Source organism: Entelurus aequoreus, linkage group LG03 (assembly GCF_033978785.1).
Source record: "Entelurus aequoreus isolate RoL-2023_Sb linkage group LG03, RoL_Eaeq_v1.1, whole genome shotgun sequence".
NCBI lineage: Eukaryota > Metazoa > Chordata > Actinopteri > Syngnathiformes > Syngnathidae > Entelurus > Entelurus aequoreus.
In genome coordinates, this window is record NC_084733.1 from 85,229,537 (window position 1) to 85,252,880 (window position 23,344).

The following is a 23,344-nucleotide window of genomic DNA, read 5'->3' on the forward strand; positions in this document are numbered from 1 at the left end:
GTTTTCTTCCTAGGAGCAGTTTTGTCTGTGTTTTCTTCCTAGGGGGCGCTAGAGCGCAATTTTGAGTTTTGGGGCTGGGTTTTTTTATTAGATCGCAATTTTTGCCAGTCCTGATGTGTGTGTCCAGTTTGGTGAGTTTTGAAGCATGTTAAGGGGGTCAAATTATAGCTCAAAGAGGCAAAGGTGACTGGTTTTACAAAACTTTTGTTTTGAAGGGGGAATTGCAAACTTCCTGTTGATTTTTGCTGGGGGTTGTCAGTGAATGAAATCTAGGTCTAAGTGAGACCTACATAGAGGTTTTTGTTTCATGTCTCTACGACATTCCTACTGGACGTTACAGGCAGTTTTGTCTGTTTTCTTCCTAAGAGCAGTTTTGTCTGTGTTTTCTTCCTAGGGGGCGCTAGAGCGCAATTTTGAGTTTTGGGGCTTGGGTTTTTTATTAGATCGCAATTTTTGCCAGTCCTGATGTGTGTGTCCAGTTTGGTGAGTTTTGGGGGTCAAATTATAGCTCAAAGAGGCAAAGGTGACTGTTTTTACAAAACTTTTGTTTTGAAGGGGGAATTGCAAACTTCCTGTTGATTTTTGCTGAAGGATGTCAGTGTATGAAATCTAGGTCTAAGTGAGACCTACGTAGAGGTTTTTGTTTCATGTCTCTACGACATTCCTACTGGAAGTTACAGCCAGTTTTGTCTGTTTTCTTCCTAGGAGCAGTTTTGTCTGAGTTTTCTTCCTAGGGGGCGCTAGAGCGCAATTTTGAGTTTTGGGGTTGGGTTTTTTTATTAGATCGCAATTTTTGCCAGTCCTGATGTGTGTGTCCAGTTTGGTGAGTTTTGGGGGTCAAATTATAGCTCAAAGAGGCAAAGGTGACTGTTTTTACAAAACTTTTGTTTTGAAGGGGGAATTGCAAACTTCCTGTTGATTTTTGCTGAAGGATGTCAGTGTATGAAATCTAGGTCAAAGTGAAACCTACATAGAGGTTTTTGTTTCATGTCTCTACGACATTCCTACTGGAAGTTACAGGCAGTTTTGTCTGTTTTCTTCCTAGGAGCAGTTTTGTCTGTGTTTTCTTCCTAGGGGGCGCTAGAGCGCAATTTTGAGTTTTGGGGTTGGGTTTTTTTATTAGATCGCAATTTTTGCCAGTCCTGATGTGTGTGTCCAGTTTGGTGAGTTTTGAAGCATGTTAAGGGGGTCAAATTATAGCTCAAAGAGGCAAAGGTGACTGGTTTTACAAAACTTTTGTTTTGAAGGGGGAATTGCAAACTTCCTGTTGATTTTTGCTGGGGGTTGTCAGTGTATGAAATCTAGGTCTAAGTGAGACCTACATAGAGGTTTTTGTTTCATGTCTCTACGACATTCCTACTGGAAGTTACAGCCAGTTTTGTCTGTGTTTTCTTCCTAGGAGCAGTTTTGTCTGTGTTTTCTTCCTAGGGGGCGCTAGAGCGCAAATTTGAGTTTTGGGGTTGTTGTTTTTTATTAGATGGCAATTTTTGCCAGTCCTGATGTGTGTGTCCAGTTTGGTGAGTTATGGGGGTCAAATTATAGCTCAAAGAGGCAAAGGTGACTGTTTTTACAAAACTTTTGTTTTGAAGGGGGAATTGCAAACTTCCTGTTGATTTTTGCTGAAGGATGTCAGTGTATGAAATCTAGGTCGAAGTGAGACCAACATAGAGGTTTTTGTTTCATGTCTCTACGACATTCCTACTGGAAGTTACAGGCAGTTTTGTCTGTTTTCTTCCTAGGAGCAGTTTTGTCTGTGTTTTCTTCCTAGGGGGCGCTAGAGCGCAATTTTTAGTTTTGGGGCTGGGTTTTTTTATTAGATCGCAATTTTTGCCAGTCCTGATGTGTGTGTCCAGTTTGGTGAGTTTTGAAGCATGTTAAGGGGGTCAAATTATGGCTCAAAGAGGCAAAGGTGACTGTTTTTACAAAACTTTTGTTTTGAAGGGGGAATTGCAAACTTTCTGTTGATTTTTGCTGAAGGATGTCAGTGTATGAAATCTAGATCTAAGTGAGACCTACATAGAGGTTTTTGTTTCATGTCTCTACGACATTCCCACTGGAAGTTACAGGCAGTTTTGTCTGTGTTTTCTTCCTAGGGGGTGCTAGAGCGCAATTTTGAGTTTTGGGGCTAGGTTTTTTGATCAGATCGCAATTTTCGCCAGTCCTGAAGTGTGTGTCAAATATGGTGAGTTTTGAAGCATGTTAAGGGGGTCAAATTACAGCTCAAAGAGGCGGCGGTATAATAATAATAAAACCTTACAAATACAATAGGGTCCTCTGTCCCAAAGGGACATTTTTTATTTTAAAAACCAATACAATATATGTATAAAAAATATACATTTAGGCCTCCACTCAGGCTTGACCCCAAAAGGTTTTGGTCAAAAAAATATAAAAAATGTGTCATTATTCAGTATTATTATTTTTTATTATTATTCAAGTTTTAAATTAGGTATATCTGTCAATATAACGGTTTTAAAGATTGAAGTTGTATGCTCTTGTTGTCAAAGAAAACCATGTTTTTTTATGGAAAAAATACAAAATATGCAATATTTTCACACAATAAAATTTTTAAGTGGAATATTGGAGATTATATAATAATTGGAGCCTTAAAAAGGTCAATAACTCATAACAACATTATTTTATTTTTTGAGCAAAGACACTTAAAAACAAATCACACTAAAATTATTGCGGATCCAAATAATTATAGTGTTAAAAAATAAATTCCATATTTTTTTTTTTTTTTACTGTTTACTTTTAACACAATAATCTCGAGATCAACTTCAGATCCATCCGTCAATTATACGTTTTATTGTTGTTTATGTTTTTCGTTTGTTCGTTTTAGGCCCTTCTTTATAAAAAAAACAGCTCAGTTTTTTTATATGGCAAACACAAAATATGCAACATTTTCCCCAAAAATGTAAAATGTGCCGTGGGGCCGTTAAAAAATGACCTGCGGGGGCCACAAATGCCCCCCGGGCCGCACTTTGGACACCCCTGCATTAAACAATGTAACAAGGTTTTCCAAAATAAATCAACTCAAGTTATGGGGAAAAAAAACGCCAACATGGCACTGCCATATTTATTATTGAAGTCACAAAGTGCATTATTTTATTTAACAAGCCTCAAAACAGCAGCTTGGAATTTGGGACATGCTCTCCGTGAGAGAGCATGAGGAGGTTGAGGGGGTAGCGGGGGGTGTATATTCTAGCGTCCCGGAAGAGTTAGTGCTGCAAGGGGTTCTGGGTATTTGTTCTGTTGTGTTTATGTTGTGTTACGGTGCGGATGTTCTCCCGACATGCGTTTGTCATTCTTGTTTGGTGTGGGTTCACAGTGTGGCGCATATTTGTCACAGTGTTAAAGTTGTTTATACGGTCACCCTCAGTGTGACCTATATGGCTGTTGACCAAGTATGCCTTGCATTCACTTGTGAGTGTGTCTTAAGCTGTAGATATTATGTGACTGGGCCGGCACGCAAAGGCAGTGCCTTCAAGGTTTATTGACGCTCCGTACTCCTCTCTACGTCCGTGTACACAGCGGAGTTTTAAAAAGTCATACATTTTACGTTTTGAAACCGATACCGATCATTTCCGATATTACATTTTAAAGCATTTATCGGCCCGTAATATCGGTAGTCCTATATTATCGGACATCCCTAATTCAAACCATAACCAAGCATGCGTCACTATAGCTCTTGTCTCAAAGTAGGTGTACTGTCACCACCTGTCACATCACCCCCTGACTTATTTTGGAGTTTTTTGGTGATTTCCTGTGTAGTGTTTTAGTTTGTTGTTGATTGTCACGTCACGTACGGATGCACTTTGTGGACGCCGTCTGCTGCTCCACAGTAAGTTTTTGCTGTCGTCCAGCATTCTGTTTTTGTTTACTTTGCAGACACTTCAGTTTTAGCTTTGTTTTGCATAGCCATCCCTAAGCTTCAATGCCTTTCATTTATTTTTATTTTAAGCATTATATACCTTTTTACCTGCACGCTGCCTCCCGCTGTCTGCGTATTGTGATCACAACAACCATAACCAAGCATACATGACTATAGCTCTTGTCTCAAAGTAGGTCACATCACGCCATGACTTATTTTGAGTTTTTTGGTGTTTTCCCGTGTGTAGCGTTTTAGTTCTTGTCTTGCACTCCTATTTTGTTGTTGATTGTCATGTCATGTACGGATGCGCTTTGTGGACGCCGTCCGCTGCTCCGCACACTGTAAGTCTTTGCTGTCGTCCAGCATTCTGTTTTTGTTTACTTTGCAGCCAGTTCAGTTTTAGCTTCGTTTAGCTTCAATGCCTTTTGTTTATTTTTAGTTTATGCATTAGATACCCTTTTTACTTGCACGCTGCCTCCCGCTGACCGCATATTGTGATCACGACAAACCATGTTCCTGACATCCACAGAGCAATTAGCTACCTGCTGCCACCTACTGATGTGGAAGAGTATTACACGGTTACTCTGCCGATCTCTAGACCAGTGTTTTTCAACCTTTTCTGAGCCAAGGCACTTTTTTTTTTCCATAGAAAAAATCCAGAGGCCCACCACCAGCAGAAAACATTAAAAAATTCAACTCAGCAGCCGATATTGACAATTAAAAAGTCGTTCTCGCAATTGTTGGATATGAATTCAAACCACAACCAAGCATGCATCACTATAGCTCTTGTCTCAAAGTAGGTGTACTGTCACATCACGCCGTGACTTATTTTGGAGTTTTTTGGTGATTTCCTGTGTGTAGTGTTTTAGTTTGTTGTTGATTGTCATGTCATGTACGGACGCACTTTGTGGACGCCGTCTGCTGCTCCACAGTAAGTTTTTGCTGTCGTCCAGCATTCTGTGTTTGTTTACTTTGCAGCCAGTTCAGTTTTAGCTTCGTTTAGCATAGCCATCCCTAAGCTTCAATGCCTTTTCTTAGCGGCACTCGCCTTTTGTTTATTTTTAGTTTAAGCATGAGATACCTTTTTACCTGCACACTGCCTTCCGCTGTCTGCATATTGTGATCACGACAAACCATGTTCTCGACATCCACAAAGCAATTAGCTACCTGCTGCCACCTACTGATGTGGAAGAGTATTACACGGTTACTCTGCCGCGCTCTAGACAACACCGACACTCAACAACGGCACATTATTTGCGGATTATAATTACTGGTTTGCAAAAAATATTTTTTACCCAATTAGGTGAAATGACATAATCTCCCACGGCACACCAGACGGTACACTCGTGTACCACTGAGCACCAAACTTGCTTGTTTGCTCCGCTTCTGAAAATCGGGCGCTCAAGCGCTCGCTTTTGAAGGAGCTTTTCATGATGTCATGAAGGGAAAGGCTTTCTACGGCAGGCTTTGCTACACGTCTTAAAAAAATAAGCCTGAAGTCTGCTCGGGATGGAAGGGAGAAAAAAACAGTTTGGTTGACCTGACACAGTTCTGAGCGAGTGTTGTTCCGGATCACGGGTGACCCGTCATGTCACCCCCACTTTACATACAGTCGCGTTCAAAAGTGTACATACACTTGTAAAGAACATAATGTCATGGCTGGCTTAAATTTCCAATCATTTCTACAACTCTTTATTTGTTTGTGATAGAGTGATTGGAGCACATACTTGTTGGTCACAAAAAACATTCATGAAGTTTGATTCTTTTATGAATTTATTATGGGTCTACTGAAAATGTGAGCAAATTTAATATTTGCTTACATGTCCTTTGGCAAGTTTCACTGCAATAAGACACTTTTGGTAGCCATCCACAAGCTTCTGCTTGAATTTTTGACCACTCCTCTTGACAAAATCGGTGCAGTTCAGCTAAATTTGTTGGTTTCCTGACATGGACTTGTTTCTTCAGCATTGTCCACACGTTTAAGTCAGGACTTTGGGAAGGCCATTCTAAAACCTTAATTCCAGCCTGATTTAGCCATTCCTTTACCACTTTTTCACGTGTGTTTGGGGTCATTGTCCTGTTGGAACACCCAACTGCGCCCAAGACCCAACCTCCGGGCTGATGATTTTAGCTTGTCCTGAAGAATTTGGAGGTAATCCTCCTTTTTCATTGTCCCATTCAAAGCACCAGTTCCATTGGCAGCAAAACCGGCCCAGAGCATAATACTACCACCACCATGCTTGACGGTAGGCGTGGTGTTCCTGGGATTTAAGGCCTCACCTTTTCTCCTCCAAACATATTGCTGGGTATTGTGGCCAAGTGTTAAAAGATGCACCTAACTGTTTTAATGACATTCAGACTTTACTTAAATGGCCTTCCCAAAGTCCTGACAATGCTGAAGAAACAAGTCCATGTCAGAAAAACCAACAAATTTAGCTGAATTGCACCAATTTTGTCAAGAGGAGTGGTCAAAAATTCAACCAGACCCATAATAAATTCATAAAAGAACCAAACTTCATGAATACTTTTTTTGTGACCAACAAGTATGTGCTCCAATCACTCTATCACAAAATAATAAGAAATGATTGTAAACTCAAGACAGCCATGACATTATGTTCTTTACAAGTGTATGTAAACTTTTGACCACGACTGTATGTTTTTCTTTTCTTTTTAATGCATTCTAAGTCGTAAATAAATAGATACATAAAAAGTCAGCTAACAATATAGTCAACGGGGGCTCTCTATTTTGCCAACAAAACCCTCTAAATAGCCATCCAAAACCCGCCAACAATACTCTTTATACATATCGTGACCTGAATATTAACCAAATATTAGCGATGTTGTTATTATAAGCGCTAACGACTGTAATTTGTTTTTCCAGGTGTACACAAATGTCAGGAACTGGTAGCTGACCTGTACAAGTCTACTTTATGGCAGTCACTTTGTAACAACTACTACTACTACTACGGGGGAATAGTGAATAATTCAGTACATTGATAATCATGTAATCCGACAACATCCTGCTTGTGGACAAGGAGAGATCAAAGCGCTTTATTAACTTGCGCTAATTCAACAGAGGCTAGTTCCACATGTTTAGTTGACATTACAGTTCTAATAATATACTGAAACAAAACACATGCCACAGATTTGAAAATAATTCGGTGATACGCAAATCAAAAAACAAAGTTAGGGCCGTTTTTTGATTTTTACTATATATGGCAGATTTGAAAACAAACAAAAGAGGGTTGATTTTCAGTCAAATATTGCCATAAAATTTGATTTTCCAGATGAACCCAAAAATCCAATTCATGTTTATCCAAAATGCAAAAAAAAAAGCGCCTTCATCTGTGTGATGACAAATTGAACCGGAAGCAGTATTTTAGCTTTTTTTCCCACATTTAGCATGTTTTTAGCATAACGCTAACATCTCTGTTCAGCAGGTGTCCTGTTGTCGTTTAAAAAGAGGTGTTATTAAATAGTTTGTTTTGAGAAATAAACATAGAAAAAAATGGCCCAAAATGAGTTTTTTGATTTGCATATGACAATTTGAAATCGAATGAACCCCCCCGTTCAAAAATCCCATCTCTGCCCCGATTTAGATCACATGTTTGGTGTTGGCACCGTATTTTTCGGACTATAAGTCGCACCGGAGTATAAGTCGCACCGGCCGAAAATGCATAATAAAGAAGGGAAAAAAACATATACAAGTCGCACTGGAGTAGAAGTCGCATTTTTTGGGGAAATGTATTTGATAAAAGCCAACACCAAGAATAGACATTTGAAAGGCAATTTAAAATAAATAAAGAATAGTGAACAACAGGCTGAATAAGTGTACGTTATATGAGGCATAAATAACCAACTGAGAACGTGCCTGGTAACGTAACATATTATGGTAAGAGTCATTCAAATAACTATAACATATAGAACATGCTATACGTTTACCAAACAATCTGTCACTCCTAACCGCTAAATCCCATGAAATCTTATACGTCTAGTCTCTTACGTGAATGAGCTAAATAATATTATTTGATATTTTACGGTAATGTGTTCATAATTTCACACATAGTCGCTCCTGAGTATAAGTCGCACCCCCGGCCAATCTATGAAAAAAACTGCAACCTATAGTCCGAAAAATACGGTATATACAGTAACTTCTCAGTTTGGAGCCGTGACACCGAGGTCATGTCCTCCGTATTTATTTTTGGACAAAAAAACACGTACGCGGATCCAAAAAAAATATGGAAATATTCATTTTTTGCCAACTTTCTGTTGATGTAAGTTTGATTGTTTTGTTTTTCTTCAGTCAGTAGGCTAACTTAGCATGCTATTAAAATGTGAGTGTAGTGTTAGCAGGTAGCTAACATAGCTATGCTAGTTTACTTACGTTTGTGTTCTCCTTTCCCTTTTATTTATAAAATGACGGAAATAGTATTTACATTTGCCAACTACTGATGAAATAGGGGATGCAAGTTTGATCATTCTGGGTTTTTTCAGCCAGTTGGCTAACTTAGCATGTAGCTCACATAGCTATGCTAGTGTTGCTAACGTTTGTGTCCGTCAGTCCTTTTTAATGTCACAGGGTTTAATAATTTTACTCGCAGTAAAATAATGGAAATATTATTATCTGTTGGACATGTAAGTTGGAATTTTTTTTTCTTCAGCTAATTTGCTAACCTAGCATGCCCTTAAATTGTGAGTCAAGCCAGCGTTGCCAATGTTTGTGTTCCCTTTTCCTTTTTAATGTAACATAGGATTTCATATTTTTACTCAAAAGGAGAACAATTGAAATACTATTTAAATGTATTCATGCTATTAAAATTTGAGTGTAATGTTAGCATGAAGCTAACATAGCTCGACGTCACTTACATGCGCAGTGGGATAAAGTGAAAACAAAAGGAAGTTGACCGGGAGGAAGTCGCTATTACTACAAAATAAAATAAATGTAAAAAACTAGTGGTTTTTTTAGGTGAAAGTTAAGTAATATAAAGTATGAATAGGATGAATAAATAGGATTTTACATTTTAACTCACTAGAATTAAAACTAATATTTTCCATAGTCAAATTGCAGCTTAAAAAAAAAAAGAGGCCATTATCTCCAGATTTTATGAGAATAGAAATGCTATTCTTGTGGTTAGTCGTTGTCTTTTTCGCTTTTATTTTTGGTTTGTTTTTTTCGCAATGTGTTACTTACGAATGCCAATTGACCGAAATTCCAAAGAACCTCCCAGGGCACAGTTTTGGGAAGTAAATAGAAATAGTCTGTTACAGGGTCAAGCTGTTGCCACCATAAAACATAGTAAGTACACTGTAGACCAGGTTTAAGTAAACCTTGAAAATGAGTTTTTGCCTTGAAAATCAACTTTTACCTTGAAAATCAACTTTTACCTTGAAAATCCGTATTTACTTTGAAAATCATTTTTTACCTTGAAAATCATTTTTTTTTACCTTGAAAATCATTTTTTTCCTTGAAAATCATTTTTTACCTTGAAAATCAGTTTTTGCCTTGAAAACCAACTTTTAGCTTGAAAATCAATTTTTTCCTTGAAAATCAACTTTTAGCTTGAAAATCATTGTTTACCTTGAAAATCATTTTTTACCTTGGAAATCAGTTTTTACCTTGAAAATCATTTTTTGCCTTGAAAATCAACTTTTACCTTGAAAATCATTCTTTGTCTTGAAAATCTTTTTTTTTACCTTGAAAATCATTTTTTTCCTTGGAAATCATTTTTTTACCTAGAAAATCAGTTTTTGCCTTGAAAATCAACTTTTAGCTTGAAAATCATTGTTTACCTTGAAAATCATTTTTTACCTTGGAAATCAGTTTTTACCTTGAAAATCATTTTTTGCCTTGAAAATCAACTTTCACCTTGAAAATCATTCTTTGTCTTGAAAATCATTTTTTTACCTTGAAAATCATTTTTTTCCTTGAAAATCATTTTTTACCTAGAAAATCAGTTTTTGCCTTGAAAATCAACTTTTAGCTTGAAAATCAGTTTTTACCTTGAAAATCAATTTTTTCCTTGAAAATCAACTTTTAGCTTGAAAATCATTGTTTACCTTGAAAATCATTTTTTACCTTGGAAATCAGTTTTTACCTTGAAAATCATGTTTTGCCTTGAAAATCAACTTTTACCTTGAAAATCATTCTGTCTTGAAAATCATTTTTTTACCTTGAAAATCATTTTTTTCCTTGAAAATCATTTTTTACCTAGAAAATCAGTTTTTGCCTTGAAAATCAACTTTTAGCTTGAAAATCAGTTTTTACCTTGAAAATCAATTTTTGCCTTGAAAATCAACTTTTAGCTTGAAAATCATTGTTTACCTTGAAAATCATTTTTTACCTTGGAAATCAGTTTTTACCTTGAAAATCATGTTTTGCCTTGAAAATCAACTTTTACCTTGAAAATCATTCTGTCTTGAAAATCATTTTTTTACCTTGAAAATCATTTTTTCTTGAAAATCATTTTTTACCTAGAAAATCAGTTTTTGCCTTGAAAATCAACTTTTAGCTTGGAAATCAGTTTTTACCTTGAAAATCAATTTTTGCCTTGAAAATCAACTTTTAGCTTGAAAATCAGTTTTTACCTTGAAAATCAGTTTTTACCTTGAAATTCATTTTTTGCCTTGAAAATCAATTTTTGCCTTGAAAATCAACTTTTAGCTTGAAAATCATTTTTTACCTTGAAAATCATTTTTTACCTTGAAAATCAGTTTTTGCCTAGAAATTCATTTTTTACCTTGAAAATCAACTTTTACCTTGAAAATAATTGTTTGCCTTGAAAATCATTTTTCAAGGTAAAAACTGATTTTCAAGGTATAAAATGATTTTCAAGGTAAAAGTCATTTTTTACCTTGAAAATCATTTTTTTTCTTGAAAATCATTTTTTACCTAGAAAATCAGTTTTTGCCTTGAAAATCAACTTTTAGCTTGAAAATCAGTTTTTACCTTGAAAATCAATTTTTGCCTTGAAAATCAACTTTTAGCTTGAAAATCAGTTTTTACCTTGAAAATCAGTTTTTACCTTGAAATTCATTTTTTGCCTTGAAAATCAACTTTTACCCTGAAGATCATTTTTTGCCTTGAAAATCAACTTTTACCTTGAAAATCATTCTTTGTCTTGAAAATCATTTTTTTTACATTGAAAATAATTTTTTTCCTTGAAAATCATATTTTACCTAGGAAATCAGTTTTTGCCTTGACAATCTACTTTTACCTTGAAAATCAATTTTTGCCTTGAAAATCAACTTTTAGCTTGAAAATCATTTTTTAGCTTGAAAATCATTTTTTACCTTGAAAATCATTTTTTACCTTGAAAATCAGTTTTTACCTTGAAATTCATTTTTTGCCTTGAAAATAAACTTTTACCTTGAAAATCATTTTTTGCCTTGAAAATCATTTTTCAAGGTAAAAACTGATTTTCAAGGTATAAAATGATTTTCACGGTAAAAATCATTTTTTACATCACTGTCATGTGAGTGTAAAAATAAGTTAACTGCGGTAACGCTGTACAAAAGTATTGGCACTCAGAAGTTTTGTGGACATTGAAATGTGTGTTTTCCTGAAAATATAGATACAATTTAGATTCTGACATGAGCATTAAAAGGTGGGCGGAGCTTTACTGTTTGGCAAGTTGTCACTAACGATTTAGTTTGAAACACGTTTAAAATGTACAAAATCAGTGAAGTTGGTTACCCGCACTCTTTTACTATGAAGCCACGCTGTTGTAACACAAGGCTTGGCATCGTCTTGCTGAAATAAGCAGGGGCGTCCATAAAAACGTTGCTTGGATGGCAACATATGTTGTTCCAAAACCTGTATGTACCTTTCAGCATTAATGGTGCCTTCACAGATGTGTAAGTTACCCATGTCTTGGGCACTAATACACCCCCATACCATCACACATGCTGGCTTTTGAGCTTTGCGCCTAGAACAGTCCGGATGATTCTTATCCTCTTTGTCCCGGAAGACATGACGTCCACAGTTTTTTTAAATGTGGACTCGTCAGACCACAGAACACTTTCCCACTTTGCATCAGTCCATCTTAGACGAGCTCGGGCCCAGCGAAGCCGGCGGCGTTTCTGGGTGTTGTTGATAAATGGCTTTCGCTCTGCATAGTAGAGTTTTGGCTTGCACTTACAGATGTAGCGACAAACTGTAGTGACTGACAATGGTTCTCTGAAGTGTTCCTGAGCCCATGTGGTGATATCCTTTACACACCGATGTCGCTTTTTTGATGCAGTACCGCCTGATGGATCCAGGTTGAAATTTGCAAATCATTGTGTTTTGTTGTTATTTACAATTCACACAACGGGGTGAATTGGGTTTTGTAAATATATTTCATGCGATTGTACATAACCACTGAGGAAGCAGACATCTTTGTCATTTCCCTCGTCACGCCCCGGTGTTGTTGACAGGTGTGCGTTGCTAACAACGTGACAACGTCTCTGCCCGGAGAGGAGAGAGGGTGGCGTCGCCGGCTTGAACTCGTTTCCGCCGCACGCCATGTGAAACTACAAAGCTGTCAAAGTCAGGACTTCCTGCTATTCTGCTACCAAGGACAAATGGCCAGCAGCGGGGATCCCACAGCAGGGGAGCACTTCCCTCGACCCGCCGCACTTCCCACAACAACCCCACTCAGGGAGCAGTAAAGGAAGAGGGTCTCAGCCAGAAACTCATTGTGAGTCCAAGCATCTCAAAGTAAGAGGAGGGGATGCATATTTAAAACACATATATATATATATATATATATATATATATATATATATATATATATATATATATATATATATATATATATATATATATATATATATATATATATATATATATATATATATATATATATATATATATATATATATATATACATATATATATATATACATACATATATATATATATATACATATATATATATATACATACATATATATATATATACATATACATACATATATATATATATATACATATATATATATATATACATATATATATATATATATATACATATATATATATATACATATATATATATACATATATATATATATATATATATATATATATACATATATATATATATATATATATATATATACATATATATATATATATATATATATACATATATATATATATATATATATATATACATATATATATATATATATATATATATATATACATATATATATATATATATATACATATATATATATATATATACATATATATATATATATATATATATATATATATATATACATATATATATATATACATATATATATATATATATATATATATATACATATATATATATATATATACATATATATATATATATATATATATATATATATACATATATATATATATATATATATATATACATATATATATATATATATATATATATATATATACATATATACATATATACATGTATATACATATATATATATATATATATACATATATATACATATATATATATATATACATATATATACATATATATATATATATATATATATATATATATATATATATATATATATATATATATATATATATATATATATATATATACATATACATATATATATATATATATATATATATATATATATACATATACATATATATATATATATATATATATATATATATATATATATATATATATATATATATATATATATATATATATATATATATATATATATATAGATGTCCGATAATATCGGTCTGCCGATATTATCGGCCGATAAATGCGTTAAAATGTAATATCGGAAATGATCGGTATCGTTTTTTTTTATTATCAGTATCGTTTTTTTTTTTATTAAATCCACATAAAAAACACAAGATACTCTTACAATTAGTGCACCAACCCAAAAAACCTCCCTCCCCCGTTTACACTCATTCACACTCATTCACACAAAAGTGTTGTTTCTTTCTGTTATTAATATTCTGGTTCCTACAATATATATCAATATATATCAATACAGTCTGCAAGGGATACAGTCCGTAAGCACACATGATTGTGCGGGCTGCTGGTCCACTGACAATACTAACCTTTAACAGTTAATTTTACAAATTTTCATTAATTACTAGTTTCTATGTAACTGTTTTTATATTGTTTTACTTTCTTTTTTATTCAAGAAATGTTTTTTATTTTATTTATCTTATTTTATTTGATTCATTTTTTTAAAAAGTACCTTATTTTCACCATACCTGGTTGTCCAAATTAGGCATAATAATGTGTTAATTCCACGACTGTATATATCGGTTGATATCGGTATCGGTTGATATCGGTATCGGTTGATATCGGTATGGTAATTAAAGAGTTGGACAATATCGGCATATCGGATATCGGCAAAAAGCCATTATCGGACATCCCTATATATATATATATATATATATATATATATATATATATATATATATATATATATATATATATATATATATATATATATATATATATATATATATATATTAGGGCTGCGAATCTTTGGGGGTCCCACGATTGGATTCAATATCGATTCTTGGGGTCACGATTCGATTCAATGCGATTCTCGATTCAAAAACGATAATTTCCCGATTCAAAAGGATTCTCTATTCATTCAATACATAGATTTCAGCAGGCATGCGAGCAGAGTAGTAGATTTTTGGAAAAAGCTTTTATAATTGTAAAGGACAATGTTTTATCAACTGATTGCAATAATGTACATTTGTTTGAACTATTAAATGAACCAAAAATATGACTTATTTTATCTTTGTGAAAATATTGGACACAGTGTGTTGTCGAGCTTATGAGAGGCGATGCAAGTGTAAGCCACTGTGACACTATTGTTCTTATTTTATAAATGTCTAATGATAATGTCAATGAGGGATTTTTAATCACCGCTATGTTGAAATTGTAACTAATATTGATACTGTTGTTGATAACATTCATTTTCGTTTCACTACTTTTGGTTTGTTCTGTGTCGTGTTTGTGTGTCCTCTCAATTGCTCTGTTTATTGCAGTTCTGAGCGTTGCTGGGTCGGGTTTGGTTTTGGAATTGCATTGCATTGTCATGGTATTGCTGTGTATTGTTTTGTTGGATTGATTAATTAAAAAATGAAAAAATAAAAATTAAAATAAAAAATACATTTAATTAAAAAAAATCAATTTAAAAAAAAATGAGAATCGATTCTGAATCGCACAACGTGAGAATCGCGATTCGAATTCGAATCGATTTTTTCCCACACCCCTAATATATATATATATATATACTGTATATATATACCGTACACACACACACACATTACATGCATTCTCATTGACAATCATTGTCATTTTCTTTTTTTTTTTTATAAAAACTACAGTACTAAAAATGACATATTTTTACCTTCCCAAGAAAAAAATAAAAATATGCATTACATGCATTCTCATTGACAATAATTGTCATTTTCTTTCTTTTTTTAAACTAATACATATTTTTACCTTCCAAAAAAGATTTCATTGTTTTATTAATAAATTGTATAGATATTATTTATATACATCAAATGTATATATAATTTATATATATGCATTCTCATTGACAATAATTGTCATTTTCTTTCTTTTTTTTTAATTAAAAATGACATATTTTTATCTTTCAAAAAATATGTTTAATTTTTGTATTAATATATATATGTATATATGTATGTATATATATATATATATATATATATATATATGTGTATATGTATGTATGTATAATATATATGTATATATATATATATATATATGCATATATATATATATACATACATACATACATATATATTACTTACATTGTATTATTACTACTTACATCATGTATATATTACATGTTATTATGAATGTTACTACATTACATATATACTTACATCATGTATATATTACAAGTTATTATGAATGTTACTACATTACATATATACTTACATCATGTATATATAACATGTTATTATGAATGTTACTACATTACATATATACTTACATCATGTATATATTACAAGTTATTATGAATGTTACTACATGACATATATACTTACATCACGTATATATTACATGTTATTATGAATGTTACTACATTACATATATACTTACATCATGTATATATTACATGTTATTATAAATGTTACTACATTACATATATACTTACATCATGTATATATTACATTTTAATGTGTATTTTACTTCTGTTTTAAATTTTATTTTTTAGTCTGTCCTTTGCCTTTATTTCTTTGTGGTGTACAGCCCTTTGTTTTTCAACTGTGGTTGTTTTTAAAGGGCTTTATAAATAAAGTTGGTATGGTATGGTATGGTATGGTATGTTATTATAAATGTTACTACATTACATATATACTTACATCAGGGGTGTCCAAACTTTTTCCACAAAGGGCCGCACACTGACGAGTCAAAGCATTCGGGGGCCGTTTTGATATTTTGTTTTGTTAAAAAAAATAAAAAAAATAAAAAGACAATCTAAAACAGACATAAATTTACAGACAAAACAATGTGTCTGCTTTGTATTAATTATTAGTATTAAAATAAGCTACCATGTTTGCTTATTATTATGCTTACATTTTTACTGTTCTTTTTTTGTCTGATTTTATTTCGACAATATGCCGCGGGCCAAAAAAACTTGAGCTGCGGGCCGCAAATGGCCCCCGGGCCACAATTTGGATACCCCTGACTTACATCATGTATATATTACATGTTATTATGAATTTTAGTACATGACATATATACTTACATCATGTATATATTACATGTTATTATGAATGTTACTACATTACATATATACTTACATCATGTATATATTACATGTTATTATGAATGTTACTACATGACATATATACTTACATCACGTATATATTACATGTTATTATGAATGTTACTACATTACATATATACTTACATCACTTATATATTACATGTTATTATGAATGTTACTACATTACATATATACTTACATCATGTATATATTATATGTTATTATGAATATTACTACATTACATATCTTGATTGATTGATTTTTTTTTATTGAAACTTTTATTAGTAGATTGCACAGTACAGTACATATTCCGTACAATTGACCACTAAATGGTAACACCCGAATAAGTTTTTCAACTAGTTTAAGTCGGGGTCCACTTAAATTGATTCATGATACAGATATATACTATTTTCATAATACAGTCATCACACAAGATAATCATCAGAGTATATACAATGAATTGTTTACATTATTTACAATCCGGGGTGTGGGATGTGGAGGGAGGGGGTTTAGGATTGGTTGGTATCAACACTTCAGTCATCAACAATTGCATCATCAGAGAAAGTAAGTTTAGGGTTGAAGTTGCCTGGAGGTGTTGTTTTAGTGCGGTTTTGAAGGAGGATAGAGATGCCCTTTCTTTTACACCTGTTGGGAGTGCATTCCACATTGATGTGGCATAGAAAGAGAATGAGTTAAGACCTTTGTTAGATCGGAATCTGGGCTTAACGTGGTTAGTGGAGCTCCCCCTGGTGTTGTGGTTATGACGGTCATTTACGTTAAGGAAGTAGTTTGACATGTACTTCGGTATCAGGGAGGTGTAGCGGATTTTATAGACCAGGCTCAGTGCAAGTTGTTTTACTCTGTCCTCCACCCTGAGCCAGCCCACTTTGGAGAAGTGGGTAGGAGTGAGGTGGGATCTGGGGTGGAGGTCTAGAAGTAATCTGACTAGCTTGTTCTGGGATGTTTGGAGTCTAGATTTGAGGGTTCTGGAGGTGCTAGGGTACCAGGAGGTGCATGCGTAGTCAAAAAAGGGTTGAACGAGAGTTCCCGCCAGAATCTTCATGGTGCTTTTGTTGACCAGAGAGGAGATTCTGTAGAGAAATCTCGTCCGTTGGTTGACCTTTTTGATTACCTTGGTTGCCATTTTATCACAGGAAAGATTAGCCTCTAGAATGGAACCTAGGTAGGTGACCTCATCTTTCCTGGTGATAACAATTACACCCACTTTTATAGTGAAGTCATTGACTTTCTTGAGGTTGATGTGGGACCCAAATAGGATGGATTCAGTTTTACCCAAGTGGATGGATAGCTTGTTGTCAGCGAGCCAGGTGCAAGTTCTACAGAGCTCAGCACTGAGGATTTTCTCCACCTGTGACCCGTCCTTGCCGGATACCAGCAGGGCCGAGTCATCCGCAAACAAATGATGTACAGTGTTTCCCACACATTCATTTATTTGTGGCGGCGCGCCACGAAAAAATTACGTCCGCCACAAATAGATTTTTTTTTTGTTGTTGTCCTGTCCAGTTTCTCAGGCAAATCATATAGTTGATGTAGATGTCCATATAGGCTGTTCAGATTTACTTTACAAAAGAGAAGTGTAAGATACTTCTCTTGTTGCCTTATTTGTATTTGACCACTACTGTTTTCTGTTTATTTGTTACTGACTGTGGCAGGACACCTCTGCCTCTGTTTCACTTTATGTTGCTGGTAAATAATATGGTTGTAGCAGTAGGCTAAAGTTAAATTATTTAGTATGCACTAATTAAAGGGGCAGAGCTTTAGGAGACATTTAGCTTTTATATTTTATAAGATATATTTTTTTGTAAGAACCACAATTAATAAATATATTTCAGTGAATAACTTATTGTTCAAATTTGTATATAAATATGTACATAAAGTGTTGTAATTATATTGTAAAATGGATGGATGGATGGATGGACGTTTAAAACAAAACTGTTATTATTAATTAGTAAGTATACATTTTTTGAGCCTTTTTTGAGAAAATCATATCATTGTAGTAAATGATGCAAATTACTCGATGTCATGGTGACCACGCCCATAGCCACGCCCCCACCGCCACAGGTATCTTGGCAGTTTATGGGAAACACTGATGTATATATACTTACATCATGTATATATTACATGTTATTATGAATGTTACTACATTACATATATACTTACATCATGTATATATTACATATTATTATGAATGTTACTACATTACATATATACGTACTTACATCATGTATATATTACATATTATTATGAATGTTACTACATTACATATATACGTACTTACATCATGTATATATTACATATTATTATGAATGTTACTACATTACATATATACGTACTTACATCATGTATATATTACATGCTATTATGAATGTTACTACATTATATATATACTTACATCATGTATATATTACATGTTATTATGAATGTTACTACATTACATATATACTTACATCATGTATATATTACATGTTATTATGAATGTTACTACATTACATATATACGTACTTACATCATCTATATATTACATGCTATTATGAATGTTACTACATTACATATATACTTACATCATGTATATATTACATGTTATTATGAATGTTACTACATTACATATATACTTACATCATGTATATAAAACCCTAATGGAGGTGTTTGGATGTTTTTTTAGGAGCTCTATAGGCAGAATTGAACAGCTCCCATAAGCTCCATTGTACGCGAATTTTGATTGAATGTATTTAATATTTAGAAAGCTTTTTTTTTTTTTTTAATCCATCTGTCGTCGTGTCATTCATAATGATTGTAAACGATAGGCAAAAAAGAAAGAAAAAAAGCAGTTCCCCTTTAATGTTGATTATGTGTATTTAAGGCAAAATAATAAAAGTTATGCTAGGCATAACAATTGCTGTTTATTTCAAGTATTTTCCCTGAAATACACATTGTAAAGTCTGTTTTATGCCAGGGAGTCGTAAACTGTGGTGTGTGTGGTGTACCACTAGTACACGGGCTCTATCTAGTGGTACGCCAAAGAATCACTTGATCAAAGTACAGTGTTTTATTTTCCTATAGTCAAACACAGCGTTGGTATTCAAACTGTGTAATGTTACAGTCACGGACAAAACTATTGAATATACTTGTTAAATCAAGTCTTTTCCTTGTTTTTGATGCATGCTTAGGCCTACTATGCTACTGTATTTTATCGTTGTCGTTATGGTGGTGCATTAAGTTTTTTCTGAGGGGGCACTTGGTGAAAAAAGTTTGAGAACCACTGTTTTATGTGATTAATCGAACAAAGTAATCGATAAAATACTTGATAACTTAGCTAATCGATAGCTGCAACCCTAAAAATTATAATAAAAATGTATATATGTAAATATTTTTAATGCCAATAGTAGTATTTTTTTTTTTTAAATGCTTAAAATGACTTCCTTTTACCTTCCCCAAAATATTGTTACATTTGATACATAGTAAGTAACATTCTGTTTCTTCCTTTTTGGTCAATTTCAGTGGTGATTTTAATAGGATTATTTTTTGGTCATTTTCTTTTTCTTTTTTTTAAAAAACAACTAAAAATGACATCTTTTTATCTTCCAAATTTTATCTTCCAAAAAATATTTCATTTTTTTATTAACAATAAAAATAAACAAAATAATTACATATATACTGTATATGCATTCACATTGACAATAATTGTAATTTCCTTTTTATACATTTTTTTAATTACATCTTTTTATCTTCCAAAAAAGATTTTTTTTTTATTCTTAGGAAAATAATGTTAATAATTTTTATATTTGCTCAATATCTGTTGAAGTGGGAGTTGTTAGTTCAAAAAAATAAAAAAATAAAAATATATTTAAAAAACGCCTAAAAAAATGATGCTTTACAGTTGAAAAATAAATGTGTACAAAAATTTCTGAAAAATATTAACATAATTAAAAAAAAATAAAAAAAAATATATATATATATATATATATATATATATATATATATATATATATATATATATATATATATATATATATATATATATATATACACACAGTATATATATATGCATTACATGCATTCTCATTGACAATAATTGTAATTTTCTTCTTATAAAATAAGTTTTTAAATGACATCTTTTTACCTTCCAAAAAATATTTAATTTTTTTAATCCCAAGAAATAAATGTAAATATTTTTTATATTTGCTCAATATCTGTTGAAGTGGGAGTTTAAAAAAATAATGCTTTACAGTTGAAAAATAAGTGTGTACAAAAATTCCAGAAAAATATTAACATAATAAAATATATATATATTCATTCTCATTGACAATAATTGTCATTTTCTTCTTATAAAAAAAAGTTTTTAAATGGCATATTTTTACCTTCCAAAAAATATTTAATTTTTTTATTCCCAGGAAATTAATGTAAATATTTTTTATATTTGCTCAATATCTGTTGAAGTGGGAGTTTAAAATGAAAAATGCTTTACAGTTCAAAAATGAATGTGTACAAAAAATGTCAGAAGAATGTTAACATTATATATATATATATATATATATATATATATATATATATATATATATATATATATATATATATATATATATATATATATATATATATATATATATATATGACAATAATTGTAATTTTCTTAAAAAAAACAAAAAGCACTAAAAATGAAATTTTTACACAATTTCAATGGGGATTTTAATATATATATTTTTTATGCAAAAAATAATGTAATATTTCTATATATGGAAACATTTTGAATGCAGTTTAACTTCCTGTAATGTCTTTGTGAATACAACATAATACTAATCCTAATATTCAAAAAAATAATGGCCCTCTGAAAAATGTATGCAATTAGAATGAAAATATTTAAATATACATAACGTGTAACATATTTTATACCAAGTTACATTTGAAAAACTCCATATGGTAGCTTCGAATGCCGTTTATTGTAGTCTGGATGAATATTGGGCAGACGGTAGTTTTGAGGTCTGACAAGCTGAGCTCAGACTCGGTAAACAACAAACTCTTCCCGGGTGAGTCACAGGCTGATTGCGGGCATTGTGGGCCGGGATGCTCGGGCTGACATGTCCCCAGTGGGCGCACAAAGCCACGCAGTGTTGGCCCAACGGAAACTCCTAATAAGATTACAGACGTCGTGTGCAGACATTACTTGGCCCTGAACGCATCTCGCTCTCTTCCTGTTCTCACACACCGTGGACAAAAAAAAAAAAAAGTCCACGTCTCTTCATTGTGATTCCGTCTTTCTTGTTATTCTTTCCCCCCCCCATTAGTCTCCCTTTTTTAGTGAGTTGTTTTCAAAAAAAATGTTGCTTATAAAAGCTATTCGCGTTGCGTTCAATGCCTCGAACAGAGTTTGGTTGCGAGCACACAACTAACTCGTCGCCCAGAAGCAGGAATATGATTAAGTTAAAAAAAAACACGAACTTTACCTGCGATTGCTTCCTTGGCCTTTTCTTCCCCGTCCGAGGAACTTTAGCGCGACGCTGGTGAGATTCCTTGTGTGTCCATGCTTGCTACAACACGGCTTGTGCTGCTCTTGAAATCGGATCCTGCCCTCTTTTTCTTTTTCGGAGCAGGAAGTCAGAAGCAGGCAGACGCAGAGCCGGCTCACTTCCTCTCGCCGACGATTCCCCAGGCGCTCTGCCGTCTGTGTAAACACACTTTTCCTCCCCTCCTCTGCCTACCCGCTGACGGACGGCAGTCGGCACACATGGCGAGCCAAAAAAAAAAAAAAAAAAAAAATCCGACAGCCCCTGAACTGACATCATTGCTTCGGTGGCTGTAATGGTGCTTTCAGGAACATCTCGTTATTCAGCGTTACTTACAAAAACACGACGACGTTTGTCCTGTTTTGTCGTCGTCAAGTCGTCAACATTTTTGGAAAACCCTTAAAGAAATATTTACCTACCATATATAGCATCATTTAATATATATTACAAGTAGGGATGTCCGACAATGGCTTTTTGCCGATATCCGACATTTCATATTGTCCAACTCTTTAATTACCGATACCGATATCAACCGATGCTGATATATACAGTCGTGGAATTAACACATTATTATGCCTAATTTGGACAACCAGGTATGGTGAAGCTAAGGTCCTTTTTTAAAAAAAAAAATAAAATAAAATAAGATAAATAAATTAAAAACATTTTCTTGAATAAAAAAGAAAGTAAAACAGTTACATAGAAACTAGTAATTAATAAAAATGAGTAAAATTAACTGTTAAAGGTTAGTATTATTAGTGGACCAGCAGCCCGCACAATCATGTGTGCTTACGGACTGTATCCCTTGCAGACTGTATTGATATATATTGATATATAATGTAGGAATCAGAATATTAATAACAGAAAGAAACAACCCTTTTGTGTGAATGAGTGTAAATGGGGGAGGGAGGTTTTTTGGGTTGGTGCACTAATTGTAAGTGTATCTTGTGTTTTTTATGTTGATTTAATAAAAATTAAAAAAATAAATAAATAAAAAAACCTGATACCGATAATAAAAAAACCGATACCGATAATTTCCGATATTACATTTTAAAGCATTTATCGGCCGATAATATCGGCAGGCCGATATATCATCGGCCGATAAATGCCGATAATATCGGCAGGCCGATAAATCCTTAAAAATGTAATATCGAAAATTATC

General features: G+C 32.9%; 1 protein-coding gene across 1 annotated transcript in view; it reads right to left on the bottom strand.

The window, feature by feature from the left end:
- The window catches only part of elk3 (ETS transcription factor ELK3), a 50,997-nt gene extending 28,587 nt beyond the window's left edge, over nt 1-22,410 (bottom strand). The window contains exon 1 of the mRNA XM_062043051.1: nt 22,126-22,410. The gene's annotated coding sequence lies outside the window, so the exon portion shown is untranslated. The remainder of the gene's footprint in view (nt 1-22,125) is intronic.
- Nucleotides 22,411-23,344: the final 934 nt, after the last annotated feature.